At 37.2% G+C, this 23,127-nt stretch overlaps 1 protein-coding gene across 10 annotated transcripts in view; it reads left to right on the plus strand.

Annotated features, from left to right (window-relative positions):
* The first annotated feature begins 426 nt into the window (after nucleotides 1-426).
* Nucleotides 427-23,127, plus strand: part of LOC117987041 (disks large homolog 4-like) — a 49,350-nt gene continuing 26,649 nt past the window's right edge. For 5 of the 10 annotated variants that reach the window (XM_069502099.1, XM_069502104.1, XM_069502100.1 and 2 more), the window contains exon 1: nucleotides 11,408-11,589. The gene's annotated coding sequence lies outside the window, so the exon portion shown is untranslated. Of the gene's footprint in view, nucleotides 540-11,407; nucleotides 11,623-23,127 lie in introns of those variants that run through there. The other 5 variants (XM_069502107.1, XM_069502106.1, XM_069502103.1 and 2 more) reach the window with 5 other exon arrangements.

Here is a 23,127-nt window from a genome sequence, read left to right on the forward strand (position 1 = left end):
CTTCTCCGTATCCTTTTCTTATTTCATTTTAAGTATATTAAATTATATACATAGTTATTAATATTGCTACTTCGCATTTTAAACACTTTTTCTTTGTTACAAAATCTTCAAAAAAACTATCATTAAAAGCTTTGAATTAAATTGATTCCATTATAATTTGTAAATAAAATATTCCGTTTGTAAGAAGTATGAAGTTACGAACTGATTTGACGATCACCAATGGCTCCAGCACCGGTTAACGTAAACGTAACTTTTTAACGAACGTTAGCGCTAATAGATACTGAATCAACGCTTTTTCTTTACTTACGTTCGTTAGCGCCATATTTAAAGGTTACGTGTCCGTTAAAGTTTGTTGAAACAACCGGCCCTGAGTCCTTATTCAATAGACCTTTGCACACCGCGACGCTGGGCCGCGTTCAAGAGACTGCGACTTGCGACTTGCGAGTCACGCTGTGTCACGCAGGCTGCGATACTCGAGGCGTGCTGTGAGTGTGTGAATCTCCTGGGTGCCGCGTCTCGTTCAGAAACTCATTAATATGGTAAGTATGTAATAATTACTTACTGTTAAAATATTTATATATTTACCAAAAAATACATAGGAATAGTCCGAGACAAGTTGAGATAGCAATCGGGGTATGAGGCGGGGGGACGACCCGCACACCCGTGCGGGTCTGCGGGGCGTTCCCACATCTATTGCCATCTATCTCGAGCGTTCACTTACCTATATTCATTAACCAAAAAACAACTGTCAATAATTTGTCCTGAAAAGAGTTGTAAGTTTTCGTAAAATGACATATAATATGGGTAGGTCCTACCTATCTATTTATAGTTGGGCTTTCCATACGCCCACCGCGGTCTTGCGCTCTCTGAATACAATGCACTGCAGCGGCTCGCAGCTGCTATAGTCCGCGACAGGTCGAGATGGCAATCAGGGTAGGAACGACCCGCACACCCGCACAGCCCTCGCGCTAATCCGGTGCGGGCGAGCGCGGGCGCTGTGCGGGTGTGCAGGGCGTCCTCCCGCATCATACCCCGATTGCCATCTCGACCTGTCGCGTACTATACCTGCGAGTTGCGACTCGTTTGATGTCGTCCGTTCACCTACTAGTAGGGGAAATGCGGTCAATTACGGGCAAAACCTAGCAAGTATGTATTGGGAATTACAAAACAGTTGTCACTCGATCGGTTTTTTTTTAAAGAATATTATCAAGTCAATCATGACTAATATAGGTACCCTTTTTCCCCTCCAACTAAGTGTAAAACTTGTTCTAAGAGTAGACCGTACGACAATAGTGCAACAGGGTTTGGAATACAGGTTTGGAATTCTGTTTTGTTCCAGCCATTGAGCTATTGCTCTAATAAATAGACGTCTGAAATTGTTGGATGGGGGGGGGGGGGTGAGATCGCAGTTAGAGCTACCTTTTATTAAATGCGAAACTGTGTCTGTCCGTCTGACTGTCTGTCTGTCTGTCTGCAGCTAGCCTTTCAGCCCTCCCGGAAAATTAAATAGTTCCTACGGGATTTTTAAAAACCTAAATCCACGCGAACGGAGTCGCGGGCATCATCTAGTAGAAATTAAAATATAAAAATGTTGTTTATTTGCCCTTCAAAATCCTAATCTGATATTTTTAAATTTATGTTTTTATTATGTCTGGATATTATTTGGTTAATTTGGTTGCTACCTGTTTACAAAAAGACAATGTCTTTGTAATCTCTAATAATATTATAAATTCGCAAGTGTGTTGGTTTGTCATTCAATCACGACGCACCGGAGCAACGAATCGACGGTGACGTGAAGGTTTAGGATATAGTCAGAGAGATTAGAGGAGAGAGTTAATGATCTGGAGAGTGACATAAAAACCAGCCAAGTGGGAGTCAGGCTCGCGCAACGAGGGTTCCGAACTATAGTCGTATTTTTTCGACATTTTGCACGATAATTCAAAACTATGATGCATAAAAATAAATAAAAATCAAATGAAGACCTTTCATATAATACCCCACTTGATATTGTTATCTTACTTCGGAAATTGAAAATACTAATTATTAGTTAATGACCACAATTTAATTTTTTTTTGTGTGATGTAACCACAAATTCACGGTTTTCAGATTTTTCCCCGAATGTCTGCTATAGGACCTACCTACCTGCCAAATTTCTTGATTCTAGGTCAACGGGAAGAACCCTGCAGATTTCTTGACAGACAGACCGACAACAAAGTGATCCTATAAGAATTCCGTTTTTCCTTTTGAGGTACGGAACCCTAAAAACTAGTGTAATTTTCTTGTACGATGGTACGGAACCCTTCCTGTGCGAGTCCAACTCACTCTTGAATGGTTTTTTACACAATTTATAACTGGTTTAGATTAATAATATTTCGAGGCTACATTGTGGACGACTTTGATAGCTCAAAACATGCGAAAGAAATCTTGTTATAGTAAGTAGGACAAATCTTTGCTCGTCAAATTCTCGTTATTTACTGTACACTCGCACACCTGCAGTTAGGTATTAAACTCAAATACTACACGTATTATAATTATTAATAAGCTCAATTTATAACAATTGTATAAAAACGAAAAATTGTAATAGCCTTATAGTGGTTACTACGTCCGCCTTGTAATCGGAGGTCGGGGGTTCAATCCCGGGCAACCACCTCTTACTTTTCGGAGTTATGTGCGTTTTAAGTATTTAAATATCACTTGCTTTAACGGTGAAGGAAAACATCGTGAGGAATTCTGCATGCCTGAGAGTTCTCCATAATGTTCTCACAGGTGTGTGAAGTCTACCAATCCGCACATGGTAGTGTGGTAGACTATGGCCAAAACCCTTCTCACTCTAAGAGGAGACCCGTGCTCTGTAGTGAGACGGCTATGGGTTGATCATGTTGTATAAAAACGGTTAAAAATGTGATAATAAAGTTAAAAATGTAACTCAACCGGAAACGGCCGACGCTGCGCTGCAGATTTGTATCGACTTACTACATAACTCTTTTCACGGAAATAAACTTGTCAGGAAACATAGGTCGGTGCTAGAGTTCACTGAATATTTATAGGCAGCCTACATTTTTATAGAGCTTAATGTCGTATAAAAATTCGCTTATTCGGCGGTACGCTTATTAAATGGGGAGCGGTATTTTAAACGCTGAAGTTTGGCCGTATTTAGTTAACCTTTACTGTCAATATGACACCTTTTCAAGGTTCACTGCTATTAGAATGTTTTAATTCCTTTACTTGTATGCAAAGGTGGCCTTATTGCTCAGAGCAATCTCCACCAGGCAACCTTAGGTGAAAGGAGAAACTAGGTGTGTTGGATAGTTCTTAGACGCAATACACAGAATCTTATGCAGTAGTATAATAATATACATATAATATATAAATTAATAATTAATTTTATTAATAAATTGCTAGGTGTGGTATTAAAAAGTGTTATTTATTGTACGATGGTACGGAACCTTTCGTGTGCGAGTCCGACTCGCACTGGACCGATTCTTTTTTGTATTTTTATAGTATACATAATTATTTTTATTTTTTATGCTAAACAAATACGTAATTTTGTTTGAATTTAAGTACCTACCTAACTTTTATTTTTGAAGATTTCCCATCTTACCTTTTTTAAACAGGAAAATAAACCATGAATAGTAAGTACCTACTTAGGTAAATGAATCATAAGCCACAAATAACGTAAAGGCACAGGGGCGGATACTGACTGGTGACATTCCCTACGTGAAAAGCAAATAAATCAAACGTAGATGTTGAGCTTGAGTTGAGGTAATGATTTATACCAAATTCTTCTCGCAGTCGATTTTCACATGCTCAAATTTATGTGATTTGAATTAAGATTCCAAAGCCCATCGATTTGCCATATAAAATAGGTAGGTACCTTATATTTTATGCATATACTTGCAATGTAACCATATCTATTATATTATTATTCAAAAGTGTTGCCTTGATAGAGAACTGTACCTACACTAAATATATTTTTGTTTAAAGTGGAACCTAAAAATTTATTCAAATAAATCTTTTAGTGCTTTTGAATAATCACTAAAATTGAATTCTTTATTACGACTATATTATTATAATGATAATTCTAATTTAAAAAATATTGACTTTATATATACGTACCTACATTAACATACACTTTTCATTAATAAAATAGAACATACATTTGATTTCATTCAAATAACTCCTTTTTTAAAAATATTCAAATTCACGAGATCTACCACCGCAGCTTGGTAAAAAGAAAATGAAAAATTTATTATTACTATACCTATACCTAACCTTTTACCCACTCATTGGGTATCTTTATCCAGTCCTTATTATGCCGTCACCCAATCAACACTTGCCCCTTTGTCGCTATCGACTCACAATGCTTTGAAAACAGTCTATACAAAAATAACAGCCTTTTTATAAAGGTAGGTTACCTACCTACAGATTTAAACGCAAACTTGTAAATCTGAATGGAACATAATGTCTGTTAGAATACAATACTGAATTATCCTTCTTTATTAAATCAAACTTTTAAATTAAACGCATCCTTTAAATTTTAAATGAATGTCGTTAAACGAATAATTATCCCCCTAGGAAACTACAGTTCACGTATAGAGTTGGACCCTGTCCAAAGACATCTACTGCAAACTTTTGATGACTTTCGGGTACCAGTGGAGCTTTATAATATTTTTAATAGCCATTGAATTTTTAAAAGTCAACCACTTTTAAACTTTTTGTTCATTAAAAATACTTTTTATTCAATTTATTTCGAGACGCTGCGCATTTTTTATACATAATAAATGTTGCTCTACCTGCTTCACGTTCATAACATTGAAGTATTTTACGTGAATCATTTTTTTCCATTATATTTAACATAACATGTAAGTATAATTATAATTATTGTGCTTGCGGTCTATGTTGAGTGTTTTTCTGTGGAATTCGAAGTATCAAAGAAGAAAACGAGGAAACCCTTCGAGTATCAAAATAACCGAGCAAGTGTTGTAAGTATATGAGCAGGCGTTACTTTGCGGAAGTCCATGATATAAGTACAAGGAACCAAAAGCTTAATTTGTTATAATCTGCTAATATACCCAATGGTTTTAACGCATTTTCAAGCGCTGTGTACTGGGACGACCTCCCACTCTGGACTCTCACTCTTTCTGCGGAAATAAACTTGTCAGGAAACAAAGCCCCTATTTAGCGATTTACACACCGATTGCAATGGCCTCAAAGCGCCTATATTAATTTAATGCTATGTTTGACAAATAAACAAATTGCTCATTCTTCTTTGTATAGGTGTGTTGTGACTTGTGTAATGATCTCTAATGATAGAAGTCCCGGAAATTGCTAATACGCGTGGTTTAGCATTTTAGTGACGTCATCACAGCTCATGAACCTAAAAAGATGGCGGGTAGCGTTTTCGCGGCGAAATTTTAAATGCATTTTTATTGCAATTATCGATCGAATAAGAATTTTGTAAATTTTTTGGTAGTTTATTATCACTTTAGGATCAAATTAAGACACTTTTCAAATAAAAAATACCCTATTGTGTATACCCATGGTCACTGGGAAGATCGAAGGAAAGAGACCCCGCGGACGTAGCCCGAGACGTTCGGTAGACCAAATAAAAGTGGCGGTCGACACACCTATCTGCAATGCAATCCACGCGGCGCGAACAGAGGAAAATAGAAAAACATCGTAGCAAAGATTATATCAAAAGGGAGCCATGATCCTCAAAATTGAGGGAGCGACGCAGGAAGATTGTGTATAATAATTAAAACTATCTGTAAAATATAAATACACAAGCAGTAGCGTTATCGGACTGTGCTAGTGCCTCTAGTGAGTCTAGTGTCTATAAATGCGGCGAGCTCTTTCAGCATTTCCACAATCTTTCGCTCGATCGTTTAGCGCACATAGCCCTGTTGGGCATTGTTCAAGCCGTTTAATGCCTTTATCGTCACCGTAACTTCACTAAGCAGAATCTGATTTTTCTCTTCGGTTTAAAACATTTTACTGCTACATTTAAAGTTTGTTCAACAATTTTATTGTATCCTATGTGTATCTACAGGTGTACAGGTGCGTTTCTGTATTATAAACTGTTAATTTATTTTATTTTGTCTATCAAAACTTCAAAATAGAATAGAATAGAATAATGTTTATTCGAGGTATCATATATGTACATGGTGTAGCTAATATTGTTCTGTACAGCAGTGCAACACCTCGAACAGGCAGGCCACTCAGCTTGTGTTGAGACGTCGCGTCGTCGGGCCCCTCAGACACAAAACTCTATGGCAAATATCTGAGGTACCAGACGCCCCAACGCTGATTTTCAGCGACCGCCTTTTATACTTACCCAAACGTCAGTGGCATAGAATATAATATAAAGTTGGCGATTGATATATATGTCGGAGAACAGGAGGATGGCTGATAATTATTATTCATCTTTAGCCGACATCAGAAGGTAGTAATTAATAAGTAGGTACTTTAATCCATGTTCTTTACAAATAGTTCTCAGTAACGTATCGCACATGGAAACCATCAACGTAACACAACCAGATCACCCTAACCTAACCCTACCTATGGTCGCCTCCAACCACCCCTCACAGCGACCCCTCACCTCACTCTAAACTAGCTAGCCTGAGTTAAACACTACATCGTGTGATTAGGGCGCAATTGCCATTGCAACCTCTCAATCAAATCACGACCTATTCCGTTATCTAATCATCTCAAGGTAATCAATCACAACTTCATGAACGCTCTTAACAGGATCATTGCATTGACTCTCTTACGATCTAAACCAGATCTTATAATTGACTTCTCATTACTAATTCAGAATATCGCAATAGCTCTACCTTCTCCACTCTGTGCACATCTGCATACAGAACACCATAGCATCGTGCGCCACACGCGCCACGACTACTATCCACCCAAATAAGCGATCACAACAGAAACCAGGTAGAATGTAAGCTATTCGATCTCATGGGCAACTCATTGTCTAATCCATTTCAACATTACTCGAGGGTCATCAATGATTCTTTACCAACCGGGTTATACGATTCTAAAGCGGGTACCTACTATCAAAGTTAACTTCAAGTTACTATCACACTAAACTATCACTTCAAACTAATCATTATCTCAACTGCCGGTATATCTCCAATTACACTCTAAATCACTAGCGTCTGCAGAAATAACCTTAACGGATGTCCTTATAATAATCTATCCACTGAGCCAAACGTTAACTCACGAATTACTCTAATATTCACCAATAATTAGTATTCCATATTCGTCAAACAACTACGCGAACATTATTAATAGTGCTTTGCAGACAAAGTCACCGGATGGCACTAGATGTTACTATTTAACACAATGTACATTAGCATCGAACAATTACTGTTCTAACAATCACCGAATTAAATATCACGATTAAGAAACTACCTACCTATCTCAAAGAATAATAATTAGCTAAGCTATAATCTGATACTTAATTAATTTAACGCGAGAGAAAATTGTGAACGACAACAAAATTCGTGCGTGTCAAAGTCCAACTCTGACAACTAAAATAAAGATGGCTACCTTCCGTAGAGTAAAACTCATACGTTTCTTTTCACGGAGTCTACAGACAGTAAGAACTCTTTCAATATCGACCCTCCAATATATATTACTTTAGTAAATGAAAAAAATAAAGTTTTTAAAGTGCTTTAAGGCATAAAAGAAGAAATATGAAATAAAACATTTAAATAGATGTTGTTTATTGTAAAAATAGGAAAATTGTACGATAGATTTTTTTGTATATACTTAAAGAAAAAATAAAATAAAATATGTAGGATGGCTCGCAAGGTGTGGATGAGAAAGTAAAATCAATACTTATAATAAAACTGTAACAGGTCAAATTCTGTACATTGAAGATATTTTGAAAATTTTTTTTCGAGGGCACTTTATAATCGATACTGAACCCAAAACTGTAATTTTTTTCATTTTTGTCTGTCTGTCTGTCTGTCTGTCTGTCTGTATCACGGCCGCGCATCACGCTGAAACTACTGAATGGATTCCAATGAAACTTGGTACGATTTGAGGTCATACTATGAGGAAGAATATAGGATACTTTTTATCCCGAAATTCAGCATGGTTCCCGTAGGAGAGGGGACGAAAGTTAAAATGTATACTGAGTTGTAATTCATTAACGCGTAGTCCGATTTCATTCATTCCTTTTTTGTTAGAAAGGGAATATTTTAAAGATTGTTCCGTAAATATTTCAAGGTCATCGGTTTTTAACCGACTGTCAAAAAGGAGGTGGTTCTTTTTTCTACATCGATTTTTTCGAGGTTTCTGGACCGATTTGCAATTTTTTTTTAAATCAACAAAAAAGTTTACGTCGTTGTCACATAAAAAATTCTGGATTCAACTCCTTAATCCTGATGCTGCAGGGTTACTGCCCGCCTGAGTTATCAAGATTCAGGAAGTGTTCATAGTGAATTCATATTGTAGGTACCAAGCAACGACGACAAACCCGAAAAATCAAAGAGTTCCCGCAGGATTTTAAAAAACGTAAATCCACGCGGACGAAGTCGCAGGAATCAGCTATTTGCTAATATAAATAAATTTTGACTAAATCTGTAACTTTTGATTATTTAAGAGATGTTTTTTTGAATTTTACTTTAAAAACACCGGAATTCTACATATACTTCGATATTAATTATTACATGATTATAAGAATAGTCTTATTCTTAGAAAATTAGAACTATAGCTGAGTCACCCCATAATCATCATAATAATCAAACCATCACCGGCTCACTACAGAGAACGGATCTCCTCTCAGACTGAGAAGGGTTTGACCATAGTCTACCACGCTGGCCATGTGCGGATTGGTAGACCTCACACACCTTTGAGAATATTATGGAGACAGCTAGGCTGATCCGTTGCCCAAAAAATGAGCCAGCCCTTCTGTCACCAGATGAGGCTATTAATCGCGGTGAAATGCTCGTAAAAACAAGGAAATAATATAATTAAAGTAGTTACCCGCTCCTTTTCCATTGTATTGCTAATCAGTTAATCACTAATCAGCAACAATAAGCCTGTGTTCTAAATGATCATCACATCTCCCGCGTTGTGATCGTTGAGAACACATGGCCGCTTTGAGCATTGTTCGGTAATGAGGTTATCTTGCTGCCAGGACCCAACCAAATAACGAGCCTTCCCTTAATTAATTATAAGTCTAAGATAAGGAAATCCAAAAGGGAAATTTTACTGAATTAAGAGTTTACGTTAAATTAGTAGGTACGACAATAAACTGTTACCTCCAGGTTTAGTACTTAATTTCTTTATAATATTAGTCTTATCCTAGTGAGGAAGGCGGAGGATCGTGTGTGGTGGCGGGCTCTTGGGAAGGCCTATGTCCAGCAGTGGACGCAAACAGGCTGATTGATTGATTGATTATGCTTCCAATGGAACTCTCGGTTTTTTTCATAAAAAGTACCTAGCCTTTTTTTACGGGACGCAAACTATTTATGTACCAAATAGATGATGCCCAAAACTTCGTCCACTGGAATAAGTTTTTCAAAAATACCGTAGAATTTTTGAGACGAAAAGTAGCTATGCCCATCGCCGAGATCAGAGATGCTAACTATCTCTGTGCCAAATTTCCTTACAATTAGTTAAAAAAATGGGCCGTGAAAAGCTAGCAGACAGACACACATTCGCATTTATTTAGTTTGAAGCAAACTGAAAATCAGCACAGCTGAGTATAGGGTTGCCAGGCGTCCGGATAAAGCCGGACATAGGTAGGCTTTTTGATTGCGTGTCCGGCCAAAATAAACGGTGTCCGGCTTGTCCGGCTTTTGTTAGGCTTTTTACATTTCGCAAACGAGCGTGACCGAGCGCAGGCGAGCCGACTGTCGGTCACTCCCGCAGGCGGCAGTGCCGCCCGACAACGAGATTTATGACAATAATAAAAAAGCTTGATTTTACATACAATATTTTTGTCGTACCTATCAATACTAAGACACAAAATCCTCAATAATGTAGAGTGTCCGGCCTTTCTACCCAAATGTCCGGCCAAACTGGCTGGTCTGTCCGGCTATTAGGTTTGGTGACCTGGCAACCCTAGGGTAGGCTGAGTTTGCGGCCAATGTCTTTATTGTTGGTAATTCTTATAATATTGCATAAATTTAGATTAAACCTTTCATTAATTAACACTAGCTGTTGCCCGCGACTTCGTCCGCGTCCCGCGGGAACTGTCTTTTCCCGTGAATTTTCCAAAAAAAATCTTTCATACAAATCTCGGCTTGACAAACACAACAAATTGTCATAATGGTCCTAATACATACAACAAAAATGGATTAACCAATTTGGTGCAGTCGTTCCGAAGTTATGCGCATGCATACATACATTTCAACGATTGATTTTTATTTATATAAGACTGAAATTTTCCCGCTGCAAAAGGCCTCACTTACCTACTCACTCAGTTAAGGCACGGAACCCAAAATACCTAAATGCCAATTTTCATATTTCTAACTTCAAAAACATAGGATAGATTAGATAATGAAATAAAGGTATTACTGTTTATTATTATTAAATATAATATTGCACGCTCAAGCACATTAGGTAAGTCTACGAGTGAATTTGAACGAAATATTCATACAGGATTTAATTTCCTGTAGTGCTTTCCTTTACTTTATTGAGGTTGCCCTCCTATAAGTTGAGATAAATATTAGGTAGATAAAACAGGGATAACATTCATGCGTGTTGTACAATAAAATTTATAAACAGCTACATTATACAGAGCGAATAGAAAGAGTCTTTTGAGTTTTGACATAGCAAAAGTGGAAAAAATATACTTAGGTATACTTAGGTACCTACTTAGTAGTTACATCCATTAAGTAGGTACACTTCGGGCTATGATGGATCACTACACTTCCCCGTGATAGAATTTTATGGAAGTTGTTATTTTATGCTTTACCTTGGAGGTGCTACGCCTACGAAATTAACTGAGTAATGATTTTAAGCTTATTTCGTGGTTCAACGACATATTTTAATGTATAAAACGGGTACATACCACGATTAATTTCGGACCACGACCCGTGCAATTGGGTTGAAATATCGACAATTAAAAACAAAAATTAATCGTAGTATGTACCCGTTTTATACATTAAAATAATGCCAGTAAATTTGTCGCAAACCTTACGTAAATATTAAAACAAAAAATACTTCAATCTTACATGAGATAGAAAGGGAACTAATTGCAAGTAATTAACAAAAAAAGTAATAAAGGTGGTAGGTAGGTAACGTAAAAACTCACTACCCCGTAATCGCGTAACTGTTGGTTTTAATTATGAAACATCCATTCTCTCATCACGGCTTAAGGCATGACAATCCGCATGCGTAAAGCAATCTACTATCAGAAATTCAGTTTCCTCGCTGATACCTAAGTGGTGAGACGTCCTGTTTCACAGGGGAGTCTACGCGTTCGTGAGCGTATCGCCAATTTTACGAACTAACTGTGAATGTGCGAAAGTGTGCTCGAGCATTAAAAAAATTGGATTGATCAATTAATGTGGATGTCCTAAAGTGTAGAACAACTTTTTGGATTTAGATTTTAAAAGAATGTTTAAAGTAGGTACGACGGATTTCGAAAAATAAGCACAAGTTAATAATTCCATATTTTATGCCAATTATAATTTAGAGAAATATTTATAAAAGGGAAACATAAGTTATCATAAAATCAGAGAACTTTTTTTATAAACTCTTACATAATAGATATTTATTAATGTATGATTTTATTCATTTAAAAAAATATATACTTAGGTAGGTCTAGGAAGGTAGGTATATAATAATTTTTATCAATTTTAAGTACTTTTAGGGTTCCGTACCTCAAAAGGAAACACAGAACCCTTCTTCTTATTTGCTCTGGGCTGGTTTCCGCACTTAAACGTTTCCGTCTGTTGTGCGTGAAACAGAACCCTTATAGGATCACTTTGTTGTCTGTCTGTCGGTCTGTCAAGAAACCTACAGGGTACTTCCCGTTGACTTAGAATCATGAAATAGGCAGATCTTATAGCAGTCATACGGGGAAAAATCTGTAAACCGTGAATTTAAGTTTTGACCTAAACCTAAAGATTTAGAACCTAAAAAAACCTGTCAAGTGCGAGTCAGACACGCACACGAAGAGTTCCGTACCATCGTTCCATTCCACGCGGGCATGATTTGTATAGTAATTAGATAAGGCTAGCTACAAGAGATAAACTTCTTTTAATTTTCTTTTGTGATGTAGCAATAATATCATGGTTTTCGGATATTTCCCTTTACCTACTTGTGCCGTAAGACATTGCTACCTGCCAAATTTCATGATTCTAGGTCAAAGGAAAGTATCCTATAGGATATCGCATGTCTTAACAGATACGTGAGACAGACAGACATACAACGAAGTGATCCGATATAAGGGTTATTTTATATCCTTAAATAGTAAAAATATAACCGTAAATAGTAGGTACCTATGCAGGTCAGATTACTCTGTTAAAAAATTGTGAGTTTTCAATAGGTACAATATATAGGACGGACATCATAATATTATCTTATCAATACTTTTCAGTATTGGTATTTATACTGAATCAAACCCACTTCCCCTATTCTGTCGACAAATTCATGTAACATGCCTCCTTGGGCCAATTTGCTAAAAGTGCGAGTCGTGTTTCGTCTCGCCTACGTGTCATTATGTATTATTATCCTCTATCTTATTTAGAATCCAATCTATACAAATAAAAAGACTTGTCCTGACTGACTGACTGATCTACGCATAGTCTATAAACAGCTGGGGTTAGAGACTTAATTACAGTACGTTCCTTTAATGATGCAGGCACTATGTAAATATGTACCTAAACTATGTAAATGATAAAAAAGCTTGGATTTGACTCGCTCCAGCAATGCACGGGGCTGCAATGGCTTGTATAGTATGGTATAATAACATTGTAAATTGTAAAATTAAAATTAAAAAGAGCAACCGCCGAGTTTCTTGCTGGTTCTTCTCGGTAGGAACGGCATTCCGAACCAGTGGTAAATTAAAACTACCCGACTATTCGAAAGCGCTTGTAAAAAGTCTACTTGAATAAAAACATATTCTATTCTATTCTATTCTATTCTAAGTAATATTATATTATCTTGGTGGCTCAAAACCGCATGCGTATATCCCAATGTGAGCAAAGCTTTTGAGTAGTTGTGCTATCTATCATTTCCTGAGACCGCATGTGAAAAGGAAAGCTCTAAATATAGACCAATCGATTTCGTTTAGTTTTATAGATTTACTAGCGGATACTCGGCGTGTGCTACTACGCTAAAAAAATGTGGCTAAAGCATTGCTTTAGTGCTAATCTTCGCATTATTGCCTTTCTAATGAAACTGGTTTGAGGTACGTCGGTTGAATGGTTTCACAGTCGATAACGGACATAGGTAGAAACATTTTTTGTGTTTTATGTACCTATTAACTAGCTGATGCCCGCGACTTCGTCCGCGTGGAAGTATGTTTTTAAAAATCCCGTGGGAACTCTTTGATTATCCGGGATAAAAAGTAGCCTATGTCACTCTCCAGGTCTTTATCTATATCCATGCAAAAATCACGTCAATCCGTTGCGCTTTTGCGACGTGATTGAAGGACAAACCAACAAACCAATAAACCAACAAACAAACACACTTTTGCATTTATAATAAGGGTGCTGATACTTTAGGATTGTAAAGCAAAGACTTTTATAAAGATTCCGAAAATTAAAAACAGCGGAAGGCTAACAAAAAATCCGATATACCTACCTAACCATACTCGTAACATTTTATTTCGAGTTAGGGTCCTCGTTGTCGCTTCCATAGGGTCATGTGATCCCTATAAATATTCACTTTGTATGTAAAAGATAAACATTTTACTCCGCAGTCTTTTAGCGCCGGATTTTGCTCGAATTGGATGAAGAATGGAATTGTTCCTTGCTGGAATGAAATCCGGATTAGATGATTCATTGATTGGGTGCGAAACGAAGCATTTTCAAATACCTAAGTATTTGGTGGATATTTTCATACTATATAGGTAGGTACCCATTGGGTGTGGTGGCGTTTTTTAAGGATGGCCTTCATCAGTGGACGTCCGCAGTCTGAAATGATACCCATTGGGTGTGGTGGCGCTTTTTTAGGATGGCCTTCATCAGGTGGACGTCCGCAGGCTGAAATCATACCCATTGGATGTGGTGGCGTTTTTTAAGGATGGCCTTCATCAGTGGACGTCCGCAGGCTGAAATGATACCCATTGGGTGTGGTGGCGCTTTTTAAGGATGGCCTTCATCAGTGGACGTCCGCAGGCTGAAATGACACCCGTTGGGTGTGGTGGCGCTTTTTAAGGATGGCCTTCATCAGTGGACGTCCGCAGGCTGAAATGACACCCATTGGGTGTGGTGGCGCTTTTTAAGGATGGCCTTCCATCAGTGGACGTCCGCAGGCTGAAATGACACCCGTTGGGTGTGGTGGCGCTTTTTAAGGATGGCCTTCATCAGTGGACGTCCGCAGGCTGAAATGACACCCATTGGGTGTGGTGGCGCTTTTTAAGGATGGCCTTCCATCAGTGGACGTCCGCAGGCTGAAATGACACCCGTTGGGTGTGGTGGTGCTTTTTAAGGATGGCCTTCAGCAGTGGACGTCCGCAGGCTGAAATGATGATGATGATCAATACCCATATCATAAATGCGAAAGTTTGTTTGTTGGTTCGTTGGTTGGTTTGTCCTTTAATCACGTCGCAACCAAGCAATGGATTGACTTGATTTTTTGCTTGGGCATAGTTGAAGACCTGAAAAGTGGCATAGGCTACTTTTTATCCCGGAAAATCAAAGAGTTCGCACGCGGACGCATTCGCGGGCATCAGGTAGTATATAATTTTTTTTTTTTTTTTTTTTCTTTATTAAAGGGTTTGTTCAATCAGAACATGTCACCCTTGTAACAAATCACAATAGGTATGTATAATAATTATCTTCGTTTTAAAGTTAAATTAAATAGTTTATATAGCATTCTGGCCTCTCGCGATAATGGAGAGGCCAAAATGCTATTACAAACGCCAATATTCCTAATTTCTAAATTAAACATTATAAAAAAATTAAACCTTTCGACTTCATTGCGGGTACATTCCAAAAATATGTGATTTATATCTTCTCTCACTCCACATTCCGAGCAATTCGGGCTAGATTTCTTCTAGGGTCTTTTTCATTAGATAACCAAAAGTGTTTAGCGGAAGGTGTCCAGCACGAAGTCTTAAGGCAGTGACAATGTCACCCCTGCTCATATCAGCAGATTCAATCCACGAAACCCGTCCTATCGTTGGTTGGATAGTCCTGTACCATATCCCCTTACTCAAAGATATCTCATCGAAATGTTCCCTCCAAATGCCAAGGCAATGCCTTTTTACCACATATAAAACATCCGACCAGTAAGGTGTACAATTAAAAGAAATACCCTCTTCTACAGCTTCTTTGGCCAACTTATCTACAATTTCATTTCCAATCAAGCCGATATGAGCAGGTATCCACTGTAATAATACATTTTTTTTAATGCTTTTCAGCTTTTTTATAGTTTGCAAAATATTAAATGCTATCGGTGCCCCTCGATAGCCCAACGTACATTTGATTAAATACTGCAGAGCGCTTTTAGAGTCAGTCATAATGACATAATTACCTGATGACAGAGATTCTATGTAAGACAATGCTTCGGCTACGGCAATCAGTTCGACAAACATTATACTTATTATGTTGGATTTTATAGACAATTTTACAGAGATATTTGCTTGAGGGTCATAGAAGGCCGCTCCGGCGCCAGTGTGATCTTTTGATCCATCTGTGTAAATAATATAAAATTGATAATAGCTATTATTTAAAAACTCATTACACAATTCGACTGAAATTACTGTATTACGACTCCTTTTAGATTTTATATCTTTACCCATATTTATTCTTACTATATCTGACAAATCCAGACTGTTGACCCAAAAATCTAAAGAAAATATTTCCAACTGTTGACTCGAATTAAAACTTACTGTATTAAGTACCTCTAATAGTTTAACTAATAACGGCGTTTTTTTATTTCGCCAATACATATTTCCCTGACTACAAAAAAAATTATCTAATACATTACTTACATGATTATCTTTATACGATTTGGTTTTTAGCAAAAACTTGCCCGCCAGATAGCTTCTTCGAACATATAGTGGTTGTAAGTTCAGATCGCACTCCATAACGTGTATAGCAGTAGTTTTGAGATACCCTCCAATTATTCTCATACACTGATTTTGCAGGACATCTATCTTTTTTAAGTGTGTTTTGCAAGAACTGTCATACAGAAAACTCGCATAGTCCAATCTACTGCGTATCAACGCTATATAAAGGCGACGCAAATGCCTCGGATGTACACCCCACCCTGAACCTGCTAAAATTTTTAAAATATTCATACATTTTGACGCTTTACTTTTTATTTCGTTAATGTGTTTGGACCATCTAAGGGATTTATCCAGCCATACCCCTAAATATTTGATAGTATTTACATTTTGTAATGATGTCTCCCCAATTTTTAAGTCTACTACATCTTGGGTGTTACTTAATCGAAATACACACACCTTGCTTTTCGAGGGCGAAATTTCTAAGCCAATATTACCAAGTAGCTTTGTAAAGATCTTCAGTGCAGCTTGTAACTTTTTTGTTCCTTCCATTATCTGTTTACAAGTACAAAACAATATGAAATCATCTGCATATTGGGATATCGAAACATTAGCAATATTCTTACAAATTTTTGATGTAGCAATATTAAATAAAATTGGAGAAATAGGGTCTCCTTGGGCTAAGCCACGTCCAGTTTTTCTAGAAATGAAACCGTCCTCGGTAAAAATTTTGAGATGTCGTTCTTTAAGAAAATTGTAAAGATAGGTACACATTTTTGATCCAATACCCAAGTCGTTCATTATGTGCATCAAACTTTTGATGTCCACGTTGTTGTACGCATTGTCAACATCTATAAAACTGGCTATAGTCATTTGTTTTTCGGAAAAGCCTGATTGTATCGATAAAACTAAGCTAGTGAGATTATCCAAGGTCGAACGGCATTTTCTGAATCCTGTAGTTTTGTTAGATAATACATCATTCCTTTCTATAAACCATTCTAATCTTAGCATTAGAATGTTATGAAAAGTTTTGCATAAACACGACATTAATGATATAGGTCTCAATGCAGAAATGCAGTTAGGGTCTCTGCCCGGTTTGGGTATTGGAGCAATTTTAATTTCCCTCCACTGTCTAGGAATAAAGCCATTATCAAGAAATTGGTTAAAAAGTGATAATAACACCTGTTTACCGCTCTCTGGGAGAAATCTAAGCATAGAATAAGGGATATTGTCGCAACCTGGAGATGTATCTTTACTACGAAGTAACGTTTTTTCTAATTCCTGGATTGATATTTTAATTTCTATACATGAGTTATATGTTGGAAAAACCGGGTCTTCAGGGGGCACTGAGTCGGGTGCAAGATTATTTAGCAATTCATTTAATTTTTCGTTGGTTATGTGTGGTTTAGAGCTATAACCTTTTATCCAATTTAGTTTGCGATATATTTCGCTTTGTGATGTTGCATATCCTAGCGAAGAACAGAACGAGCGCCAGTCATCACGTTGAGCCTCTCTCATATTTTTTTGCGTTGTTCTAATTTTATCTTTCAATATATCTAGATTGTGAGGGGTAGGATTCCTTCTGAATTTGGCCAGAGCTAAGCGTCGATCAGCGACTGATCTAGATAAGTTTTGATTCCAGTAGGGTTTTGGCATAAATTTTCCTGTAGGGTCATTATTTATCTTAAAGTTAGGGATATAGGTATCAGCGGCTACATCTAGATATTTCGTAAAAACGTCATATGCATCTTGTAGATCTGCGGGTAATGTCAGATTAGAGTAAATATTATCCAGAAAGGTTGTATAAGACACCCAATCTGCTTTTTTGTAGTTTCTTTTTGAACAGGGTTTATTTATGCATCTTATTTTAGTCGAAATTTTGATAATTCTGTGATCACTTCCTAATGTTTCATTTGAAACATTCCATTTAAAGGAGAAAGCTATGTCAGACGATGCTAATGATAAGTCAGGGGAAGATTGTTTCAATTCTCCACTTACTAGTTTAATTCTTGTCGGTTTTCCATCATTCAATGTAATAAATTTGCTATCTACCAGGCTATCAAAAATTTGACAGCCCCTGTAATCTAGCTTACTTGACCAATTTGGGTGATGGCCGTTAAAATCTCCAAGTATTAGTGTTCTGCTCTGGAATTTCGATAGAATATTTTCCCAATCGCTGTTTATCGTCCGTTTAGATGGTGGACAATAGAGAGAAACAATGTTTTCAATATTCTTGCAATTGAGTAGTTTAATCGCGATAACTTCTATTCCTGAATTAATATTATGTGAAAAGTCCGCTATTTCATACGAATTTATAGAATTATGGATAATTATTGCCACTCCCCCATATGAGTCTGCTCTATCCTTACGATAAACTTTGTACCCACCAATGCTGAACAAGCTATCCGGTTCAAACCAAGTTTCACTAATTACACAAATATGAACTTTTTCTTGTATTAACAAGTTTTCTAAAGTTAACTTTTTTGGTCTTAAACTTTGCGAGTTCCACTGGAATATGTTTAACTGTATAGTTTTGTTGTTGTTATTCTGCATCAAAAAGGTCTAAAACAAACTTTAAACATGGAGAATCTGCAAAATTACTAGCTACAACTATTATCAACCACCGTATAAAACATCTAATTATATTTAATAACTTATTTTTGACCGACACTTCCCGTAGAAATAAAATTTCTTTTATTCTTGTTAAAAGTTCACTGAATTTAATAGGTGTATCTTGTGAACTTGTGGTAGGACCATCACGTTCAAAGGAAGGTGGAGTTTCATATGCAAAATTAAATGAATCACGCTCGTTGCCAGGTTGACTCTCGTTACGCTGTTTTTTTGTTTGTTTTTTCGTTGAGTTTTTCGGAGTTCGTACTGTAGGGTCACTCTGTGTTTTGTTCCTCAGAACTGCCGAAAAAGTTCTTTGACCCAACGGAAAAGAGTCGTCAACTGTGTAGCCAGGTGAGGGCGGCTCGTCGTACCCCTGCATTGTCTCTTCATTTACTTGGGCTTCTGTCTCCGGCTCCACATACACGTCCATGGCCTTCCTATATGTGCAATTGAATTCTGCCATTATTTCCCTCAATCTCTTCTCTTTTTTATATTTTGGACAGATTTTAGACATTGAAATGTGAGAACCTGAGCAGTTAACACATTTGGGACTTTGTGTGTCACAATTTTCGTGATTGCCAGAGCATTTTGGGCACGTTATCTTATTTTTTGGGCATTTACGGGCTACATGCCCTAGCTGCCAGCAGCGCCAACACTGAGAAACGGGGAATATATACGAATCCACTTTTATTTTTAAGCCATCGGCGTACACGAAACCTGGTAAGCAAGTGCCCTTGAAACAGAGGCGCACTGCTTCACTCGGTAACCACTTGTTATCATCACTACGCCTCTTCATACGATTAACAGAAATTAATATCGCTGGGCTCGGGCATGTGATGCTGTCGAAAATTTCTTCATCGGATAACTCCAAATCTACGTTTTTTAAGACCCCGTACGAATAGGTTTGTTCCATAGCACGATGGAATTTCCATCCCTTTTCAATAAATTCTTTGCATGTTTCTATTTTCCTTGCCATTAGTTCAGTCTTAAAATCCATCCGAATTTTATAGGGATTTAAGTACTTGACTTTTAAAACCTCCGTAATACCCTGACATTTTAACAATTTTGCAAAGGCAAATTGCTTTGGAAATTTTTCATTGCACGAAATGTATAGTTCCACTGCTTCACTAGTTTTATGCTTTTTTTCTTTGTTTCTCCTTACCGTTGTCCATTGAGATTCATCATCTTCTTCACTTTCTTCTTCGTCTCTGGGTCGTTTAGATGCCGACCCAGAGGGTACCACCATCATTTCATTCGCATTCTCTAATTGCATAGATTCATTCACCTGACATTGCACTGGCTGCATAACACTCAACTCTCGCTCTTCTGTCGCACTACCGACGGACATTTTTGCCGCGTTCATCACACATCCCTACATAAACCGGTCGGCGCGGGCCGGCCGCCCGGCGATAAACAATGTAAGTAGGTATCGATGTCGAGTTAACGCAAACTTGGAATAGGTAGGTAAATTGGGCGCTGCGCACAACCGCCTCGTACGCATACCGCGGCGAGCCAGGTAGTATATAATAAAAGGGCTTTTTTGTTAGATACCTACTTACTCATTTCTTTAAGGCTGCTACTTTTATTTTTGTACTTGAGTTTTCGTGGGCCGTGCACATTGGATTGAAAATTAAATTATTTTGTTACAACTTGTAACTACTAAAAATACTTATTCCAATGAAAAAAAAAAAAACCAATACCTATTTATAATATTCGTACCTTTCTTGCACTCTAAACTGTGTGTGTGAATCCGCACGTGGGTCACCGTGGTGATCTATTATTGTGGTACTCCTATATTATGTTATATTATTTATTCTGAAAGGACACCCGTGCTCAGTAGTGAGCTGGCAACGGGTTGATGATGACGGTGATCATAGCTGTAGTTTAATGGCATCGATCCTAATTTTTATTTTGATTTAACAAATAATTAATGTAACTAATCTGAGCAACAAGCTTTTTATTCGACTCTTGATGAATTCTTGCCTCGATAAGTATAGTCATTCGCCATGTTTTTTGACAAAACTCCGTACCCAATGTGTCTTATTATCATATGCCGAACATTACATTTGCATTTAGAATAGAGCTACGTCAGCTAAATGTTTCCAGGGCCGTAAAAGTAATACTACTATAGGTACATCTTATATTATATCCTACAGCATACTAGACGATGCCAGCTACATTGTCTGCGTGAATTTAAGTCAAACAGAGACTAATAAACTATGTCCGTGCCTCATCTATTTTGGTTTAGCAGTTAACACAGAAGAAGACCGAAGGAAAACGAGTATTTTGTCACTGAGGTAAAGCGGTTTCCTACTAAGTACTCCAGTTTCTCGCTTACGGGTAAAGAAACGCTCTCCTTTCCCTTAAAATATTTTGTAGAAGAATGTATATAAATAAATAAAAACCGGCCCAGTGCGAGTCAGGCTCACGCAATGAGGGTTCCGTACCTACTAGAGTCGTATTTTTCGACATTTTGCAGGATAATTCAAAAACTATGATACATAAAAATAAATAAAAATCTGTTTTAGAATGCACAGGTGAAGAAGAAAATTGGAAAAAATACTAATTATTAATTCATGACCACAATTTAATTTTTTTTTGTGTAATCTAACCCTAAATTCACGGTTTTCAGATTTTTCCCCAAATGTCAGCTATAAGATCTACCTACGTGCCAAATTTCATGATTCTACGTCAACGGGAAGTACCCTGTAGGTTTCTTGACAGACCGACAGACAGACAGACAGACAGACAGAAAACAAAGTGATCTTATAAGGGTTCCGTTTTTCCTTTTGAGGTACGGAGCCCTAAAAAGATTAAGCATAATACGTCACAATTATGCATGCACTCACACATTTTCCTTCAGTAAGTACTTACCTATTAATTGTAGAAAAGAAGAAAAAATTCACGCGTACAGAAATTCAAATCAATTTCCGTTCTACAGAAATGAATGTAAAATCAAGACTGAGAACCATTTCAGGAATATTTTACAAGAGTTATGAGCGTTCGCCAAGATGACGTTTTTCAATTTACGTTGATTGAAATATGAAAAATTGATAAAGCTCGTACGTTCTACCTACATAACATTTAATGTATATATGAATAAAGAAGAGCTAATAGAACAAATAGCATAATATAAGGTATAGATACTAGACGATATTATAAAGAGGCTGGCAGGAAGTGGCTGGATGAGGAAGGCTGAGGACCGGGTGTGGTGGCCCTCTTTAGGCAAGGCCTATGTCCAACAGTGGTCGTCCACAGGCTGATGATGATGAAGATACTAGATGATTCCTGTGACTTCATCCACGTGGATTTAGTTGATAAAAATCTCGTGGGAACTGTTTGATTTACCGGCAAAAACTAGCCTATGTCCGTGCATGGGATGCAAGCTAACTCTGGATCAAATTTCGTCGAAATTGGTTTAACGGATGGGCCGTGAGCAAAACGTAGCAGATAGACATACGCACACTCTAGCATCTCAATATATAAAAGGAAAAGGTGACTGACTGACTGACTAACTGATCTATCAACGCACAGCTCAAACTACTGGAAGGATCGGGCTAAAATTTGGCATGCAGTTAGCTATTATGACGTAGGCATCCGCTAAGAAAGGATTTTTGAAAATTCAACCTCTAAGGGGGTGAAATAGGGGTTTGAAATTTGTGTAGTCCACGCGGACAAAATCGCGAGCATAAGCTAGTATTTCATATGAGAAAATGCAAATAATTTGATCATAATAAATACTTTGAAATATGTAATTTAAGAGAAAATAAGATTTTCAATTTCAACTTTATGAGAAGATAATATGAAAGTCCACTAAATTAAAATATTAATGACAAAATTGGTCCAAATTCTGATCCGGGTTAACGAGGTACTCTGAAACTTAGTAAGAGATTCTTGCACAGCTTTTAATTAAAGCCAGCTGTTAATAATATTATAAGGGTAGCGCTTATCAATAGCTACACAATTTTAGAGATAAAATATACACAGAACCTAGTGAACCCTGACTCGTAGTTTTTATCACGATATAGGTATGTATATCGTGATAAAAACTACGAGTCAGGGTTCCTTAGGGTTTGAATTTTCAAAAATACTTTCTTAGCGGATGCCTATCTGCATGCCAAATTTCAGCTCGATCCGTCTAGTAGTTTGAGCTGTGCGTTGATAGATCAGTCAGTCAGTCAGTCACCTTTTATATATAGATAATTCGAGTTGCTTTGCTTACGTTGGATTTTCGAAAATCGGTGAGGGGTGCAATTTCATCAAATTGGTATTTACGAATTTTTGTTCATATACCTAACCTGAAAAAATCCGGTGTATCCCGTATTTAACTTTCTCAGGGGTGGAAAATTAAAAACTTGCTGAGTATGAAA

Source organism: Maniola hyperantus, chromosome 12, assembly GCF_902806685.2.
Source record: "Maniola hyperantus chromosome 12, iAphHyp1.2, whole genome shotgun sequence".
NCBI classification, from domain to species: Eukaryota; Metazoa; Arthropoda; class Insecta; order Lepidoptera; family Nymphalidae; genus Maniola; species Maniola hyperantus.